This window comes from Otolemur garnettii, unplaced genomic scaffold, assembly GCF_000181295.1.
Source record: "Otolemur garnettii isolate 467f Iridium unplaced genomic scaffold, OtoGar3 scaffold00174, whole genome shotgun sequence".
Taxonomy (NCBI): Eukaryota; Metazoa; Chordata; class Mammalia; order Primates; family Galagidae; genus Otolemur; species Otolemur garnettii.
The window spans coordinates 1,309,036-1,315,536 of record NW_003852569.1 but is presented as its reverse complement, the minus strand read 5'-3'; positions in this window follow the sequence as shown (position 1 = coordinate 1,315,536).

The following is a 6,501-nucleotide window of genomic DNA, read 5'->3' as shown; positions in this document are numbered from 1 at the left end:
AAAAAAAAAAAAAAAAAGAAGCTCATGTCATCAGCGGTAGAGTTTTGAGAAGAACTGGGAGAATTTTATAGGCTGGGATGTAATTTTGGCAGGCTGATAGGTGACAAAAAACTCATAAGAGCAGCTTTCCTAGAGTTCCTTGAGGAGTTTAAGTTCGTTTTGACCATGTCTAATAAGCCCTTACTCAGGAAAAAATCATTTCTGGAAATTTCCACAAAGCCTAGGCAAACCATACACTAAATCTTTGTTGTTGTTGCCTTTCTGAAAGGATGAAATAACTAGAATTATCTCATGTGCCCTGAATGAAGAGCACAAGCCTGGGCATCTTAAGGGAACAAGAGGAAGGACGGGAAGCTCAGTGCGGATGGTGGAGGTGGGGGAGCTTGGCTTATCCTACCATGATAACAGTGGTGGTCCCTTCACCTCTCTGATCTGTGGTTCTCTCCTTGGTCAAGTATCAGGTTCTTCAGAGTTAGAATTAGAATAATCACATTTCATCATCACAACTGCCCACAGATCCCCGTCTCTGCATGCTGGCTGAGATAGGCAGCCGGACCCCTTCTTCCGGTTACACTGGTTATTCCTGAAGCCACACCATGTCCATCTCTCTGTGTCTGTATATGTGGTTTCTTCTACCTGGAATTTTTTTCCCTACCTTATCCTTCTGGAAAATATTTGGCCATCCTTCAAAACCCCACTCAAATGACACCTGTTAGAAGACCTGGCGAAGTCTTTCTTGACACCCCAAAATGCCCCAGAAGGAGTTAAACGTGTCTTCAGTGCTCCCTTGGGCACTGGTACAAAACTAGGGGGTGGAGGTGGGGAAGGCCAGGAAAGGTAGCTCACACCTGTAATCCTAGCACTCTGGGAGGCCGAGGTGCGCGGATTGCCTGAGCTCACAAGTTCGAGACCAGCCTCAGCCAGAGTAAGACCCCGTCTCTAAAAATAGCCAGGTATTGTGGCAGGTACCTGTAGTCTCAGCTAATTGTGAGGCTGATGCAAGAGAATTGCTTGAGCCCAAGAGTTTGAGGTTGCTGTGAGCTATGACACCATGGCACTCAACTGAGGGCAACAGAGTAAGACTGTCTCACAAAACAAATAAACAAAAAAAGACCTTTGCCACCCCAAAAGTGCTTGTTTGCTTCCATGTCTGCATCTCCCTAAGACCTGAGAATTCCTAAGGGGCAAGGACTGGTTATTTATCTCTGTGTCACCAGCCCTGGCCCCATGCCTGGCAGGTTGTGGGTTCTCAGGTCATCCTGGCAGAACTGAAGTGGATTTTGTTTCCTGAATCAGCAGGGCGTCCTTCCAGGTGGCTGACCAGGATCCCTGAACAAAGCTGATCTCTCCTGGAGGGGCCCCAGGGAGCAGTGCAGGGAGCTGAGTGCTAACATACATGTTTGTACCATGGAGGGTGCACATCAGTCAGAACTTGGTGGAAGCTGTTTAGAATCTATTTTAATCACAGAGGATCACAGGAAGGAGAAACTTTCTGACAGTTTTGGGGTGTGAGTTCAAGGGTACAGGGAGTGTTCCACGTTGAAGGTCTTTATAACCAATGATATTTGTTGGAAAAGACTGTCTGGCGTAGGTTAAATATGAATAGTGACCTCTGATTTCAAGGCTATTCAATGGAATTGGGTAGGCCTCTTGCTCAGCTCTGAGTCTTGGAGATGGTGAGGGGCTTTGGAAGCTTCAGGTGGAAGCTGATGTGGCCCTCCGTGAATGGGTATTGGGTCTGGACACTTGGCTGCCACGTCTCTGCACAGCTCCTTACAACTTTGCCTCATTTGCAAACATCTGAGAGATCAGTGAGTATCAGTACCTCTGTGTCATCAGCAAATGGGTTTTCTAAGAGCTGCCAACACTGCCGGTGCTCTGTGCTGTGCTTCCTCTGGCCCCAGTCTTCCTCTGCCTCTTTGCCCCACAGGGTCTTGGTGTGGATATGGGAAGAGCAGCTGTTCCGAGAGACTAGAAGACAAAGGAGACGGGGTACAGGTAACCTTCAAGAGGAAAGTAAGAGGGCACAATGGGCGATTCCATTCTGTGCAAGGGACTCCCTTGCAGGACACTTCTTTGGGGCTGGAATTTCAGCCAGAAAATGTACTTCAGTCAGAACGACCAAAGGTCTGGGAAAAGAGGAGGATGACACATTACTGGAAAAGGAGAGATAAATGAGCCTGGGAAATGGTTATCATGCAGGTAATAACAGGCAAAAGCTCAACATCATGGTTCCTGAACAAAACCAGGAATTTATAGGTTTTTTCAAGTTTAGCACAATTTATTTGCTCTGTATCTTAAGTAGCCTCACTGTTTTAAAACTTTTTATTGTAGTACACGTAACATAAAATTTACCATTATAACCATTTCTAAGCATGCAGTTTCCTGGCATTAAGTACCTGCGGCTGTGCAGCCACCACGTCCATTTCCAGAACTTTCCATCTTTTCCACCTGAAACTCTGTACCTGTTAAACATCGACTCCCTGGTTCCTCATCCCCTCTGCCCCTAGTTCTGTTTTCTGTCTTTACAAATTGACTACTCTATTAACCTCATATAAAAAGAAACACACAATATTTGTTCTTTGTGACTGGCTTTTCCATTTAGTGTGTGTTCAAGCTTCATCCATGTTGTAGTAGATGCCTCACTTTTTTTTTTTTATGAGACAGTGTCTCATTTTGTTGCCCTGGGTAGTGTCATGGGATCATAGCTCACAGCAACCTCAGACTCTTGTGCTCAAGTGGTCCTCTTGCCTCAGCCTCCTGAGTAGCTGGGAGTACAGGTGCCCGCCACGGTGCCTGGCTATTTTTTAGAGATGGGGTCTAATTCTTGCCCAGGCTGGTCTTGAACTCATGAGCTCAAGCAATCCACCCACCTCGGCCTCCCTGAGTGCTGGGATTACAGGTGTGAACCACCATGCTTGACTCTCCCTGGCAAATTTAGTTTGATTTTGAGGGAAAAAAGCAGGGGGACAACCACTGGAAAGAATAAAGAGAAACACAACTAATAGAGTGATATTGCCTAGGGAGTGCAGCTGGAAGGATGGGGAAAAATGATGGTGGCCCTCTGAAACATGACAGGTAAGATGAGCGGATGTGACAGAAGAAAGCCAGCCAGTGTGGCTGTAAAAGCCAGGGACCTTTCCTCTACAATGGGAACCCACCGAACCTCGGAGAGGTGGTGGACAGCAGTGTGGAAGATAAGGGCCTGAAATGAAGGTGAGCAGGTACAGGACTTTGAGGCGCATGGTTCCACATTACTAACTAATGTCATGACAGTCACAGACCATGCTGCCCCAAACGTTCCCTGACCTCAGACCTGTGGTGACTGTTCTCAACACGACCCAGTGAGCTCTGCTCAGGCATGCAACCTGGCTGTGATCCCAGTGTGGATAATCAGAGTTCTCACAGCTTTTATTGGTTGGGGGGCGCCGAGGGGCACATGACTCAAGGAACAGCAAATCACAGTCTTTCTTTTTTGTTTTTTTGAGACAGAGCCTCAAGCTGTCCCCCTGGGTAGAGTGCCGTGGCGTAGCTCACAGCAACATCCAACTCCTGGGCTCAAGCGAGTCTCCTATCTTTGCCTCCTAAGTAGCTGGGACCACAGGTGCCCGCCACAACGCCCGGCTATTTTTTTTTTGGTTGCAGCCATCATTATTGTTTGGTGGGCCCAGGCTGGATTTGAGCCCGCCACCTTAGGTGTATGTGGCTGGCACCTTAGCCACTTGAGCCACAGGCGCCGAGCCAAATCACAGTCTTTCACTGGGAAGCTCTATGCTGGTGCTGAGAAAAATGAGGTGTGTTTTGCTGATGGAAAGAGAGAAGCAGGGGAGGCAGATGGAGAAGAGAGAGTGACCCTGAGTTCTCTGTGTCGGACCTAAGGCCTTGGTTCCTACAGTGCTTGCTTTAAATCTAGGAGTGATCCCAGATCCCAGATTGCATTTTCCAAAGATGACAGCTGTGACATACCCGTCCCACGTGCTGCAGTTACCAAGCTGCCTCAGCTCTCATCCTTTTGAATAGTGGTGTCTATGCTCTCTCTTTTTGTACCTGGGCAGAACTTTGTGACCACTTGGGCCAAAACAGTGTGGTGGAAGTGATGCTATGTGACTTTTGAGGTTAAGTCATGAAAGTGTCATGCATTCCTGCTTTATTCTCTTGGGGTGTTTTCTCTGGGAACCTAGCCGCAACTTTAAATAGCTGAGTAGCCACATGAAGATGACACGGGTGGGGGTCAGGCCAACAGCCCCAGCTGAGATCCCAGCTGATAGCCAGCCTCAGGCGCCAGACCTGAGATGTTTCCAGATGATGCCAAACTCTAGCTATTAGGTCACCCAAAGACTTCTCAAGTGAAGCTCTGGCCATCAAGGGTGAGAACCAGCTATCTCTACTGTGTCCTTTCTGAATCCCTGACCACGAGTTATGAGCATGGTAAAATGATGGCTTTATGCCACTAAGTTTTGGCATGTTTTTTTTTTTATGCAGCTGCAGTTAATTGGAATATTCAGTATCCCTCTTAGCTGTGTGAGCCAGTAAACAGTCTTTGTTTGAGTTAGTTTGAATTGAGTTTCTCACTTGCAACTAAAGAAATCTTGATGAATTCAGCCCCTTGTCTCTGCGGATTATCCATTCTCTGTGAATTAGGTACTCAGTTTGCCAAAAAAGTAATTTTTTCATGTGTCCATCATGGGAAAGTGACAGAAAGGGAGTCAAGGAAAGAAGGAAATGAGAGAGAATTGTTTTCTTCAATTCATGAATCCACCTGTAATGGGATGTCTCATCACCTCTTGTAAACCACTATTTTTCTTCTTGGGGTTGAGTTCTGGCTAATGATCTGCTGAATGACCTCTGACAAGTTGCTGTACTTTCCTTGCTGGGTATGTTTCTTTCTTTTCTTCTTCTTCTTCTTCTTTTTTTTTATATTTACTAGTTTATTAATAACAGCCATGCACTGAGCGTTATGTTAGGCACTTCCACACACTACGCATTGATTCTAACCACAGCCCTGTGCTGCAGTGTTACCAGCAACTTCGGGTCCTTTCCTGGATTAACATTCTAGAAATGATTGCAGAGGCCAGGCATGGTAGTGGGTGCTAAGATTATAGGTGTGAGCCACCGGACCCAGCCAAAAATTACCACATTTTTAGCAGCTTAAAACAACACATATTGGCTTGGCACCTGTGGCTCAAGTGGCTAAGGCACCAGCCACGTACACCCAAGGTGGCAGGTTCAAATCCAGCCCGGGCCCGCCAAACAACAATGATGGCTGCAACCAAAAAAAAAATAGCCGAGAGTTGTGGCGGGTGCCTGTGGTCCCAGCTACTTGGGAGGCTGAGGCAGGAGACTCGTTTGAGCCCAGGAGTGGGAGGTTGCTGTGAGCTGAGATGCCACAGCACTCTACCCAGGGGGACAGCTTGAGGCTCCTGTCTCAAAAAAAAAAAAAAAAGTATTTATTATCTCACAGTTTCTTTTGGTGTCAGGAGTCTGGGCTCAGCTTAACTGGGTCCTCTGCTTGGAGTTTCACAAGACTGAAATCAAGGTGCTGGCTGGGCTGTGTTTCTTTGTGAAGCTTAGTATTCTCTTCCAAGCTTATGAGGTTGTTGGCCGAAATTCTTGAGGGTGTATGTTTGAGGACCTCATTTTCTTGTCATTTTCTTGCTAATGGTTAGCTGGGAGCTGCTCTCAGCTCCCAGAGGACCCTAGACTTCCCTTGGCCACATGGCTCTTTCCAGAGGAGTTCACAATATTGGCAGCTTGCTTTCCTAAGGCCAGCAGGAGACTCTCACTCTCTTTCTAGTCTGCTAAGAAGGAGTGTTACATAATGCAACATAATCATGGGAGGGAAATATCTTTACCTTTGCCTTATTTTATTGCCTAGAAGCAAGTCACAGGTCCCACCCACACTCAAAGGAGGGGATTACACAAGAGCATGACTCATTCAGAGGAGGCCTATTTGCCTCAAGAATTTAGAGAAGAGAGATGTGAGAGAGGACTGGGGCCTGCCCCTCATGGGAGGCTTTTTGGAGGGACTTCAGCCAGGGCTGGAATGATAAGTAGAATTTAGATCAGCACAGAGGGAAACAGAAGAGGCAGAACATTAAAGACCAAAGGACTCTATGAGCAAAAGTGCGTACTTCCTACACAGAAAGGTAACAGAGGCCTGCTGACTGCGGGCCACAACAGGTGGGAGGAGCTTGTTCTTATTCAATCAACAGGAAGCTGGACAGTGGAAAGAGAGTACCTTGGCCTTGGTGTCAGAAAATTTGGGTTCAAGGTTCAGTTCTGATATTGACTAGCGATGTGACTGGGGCATGCTGGTTTCCTGAGCTAAGTTTCTTGAGGATGCCTCTATTGGTGTTGTAATTGTGAGGGTGAAGCTCTTGGATGGGAAGGGCTCGACAGATGGTTCAGGTCCAGTTTCTGAAATAGCTTCCTCAAAATAGCTTTCTTTTTTTTTCAGACAGAGTCTTATTGTGTCACCCTAGGTAGAGTGCCGTAGCGCCA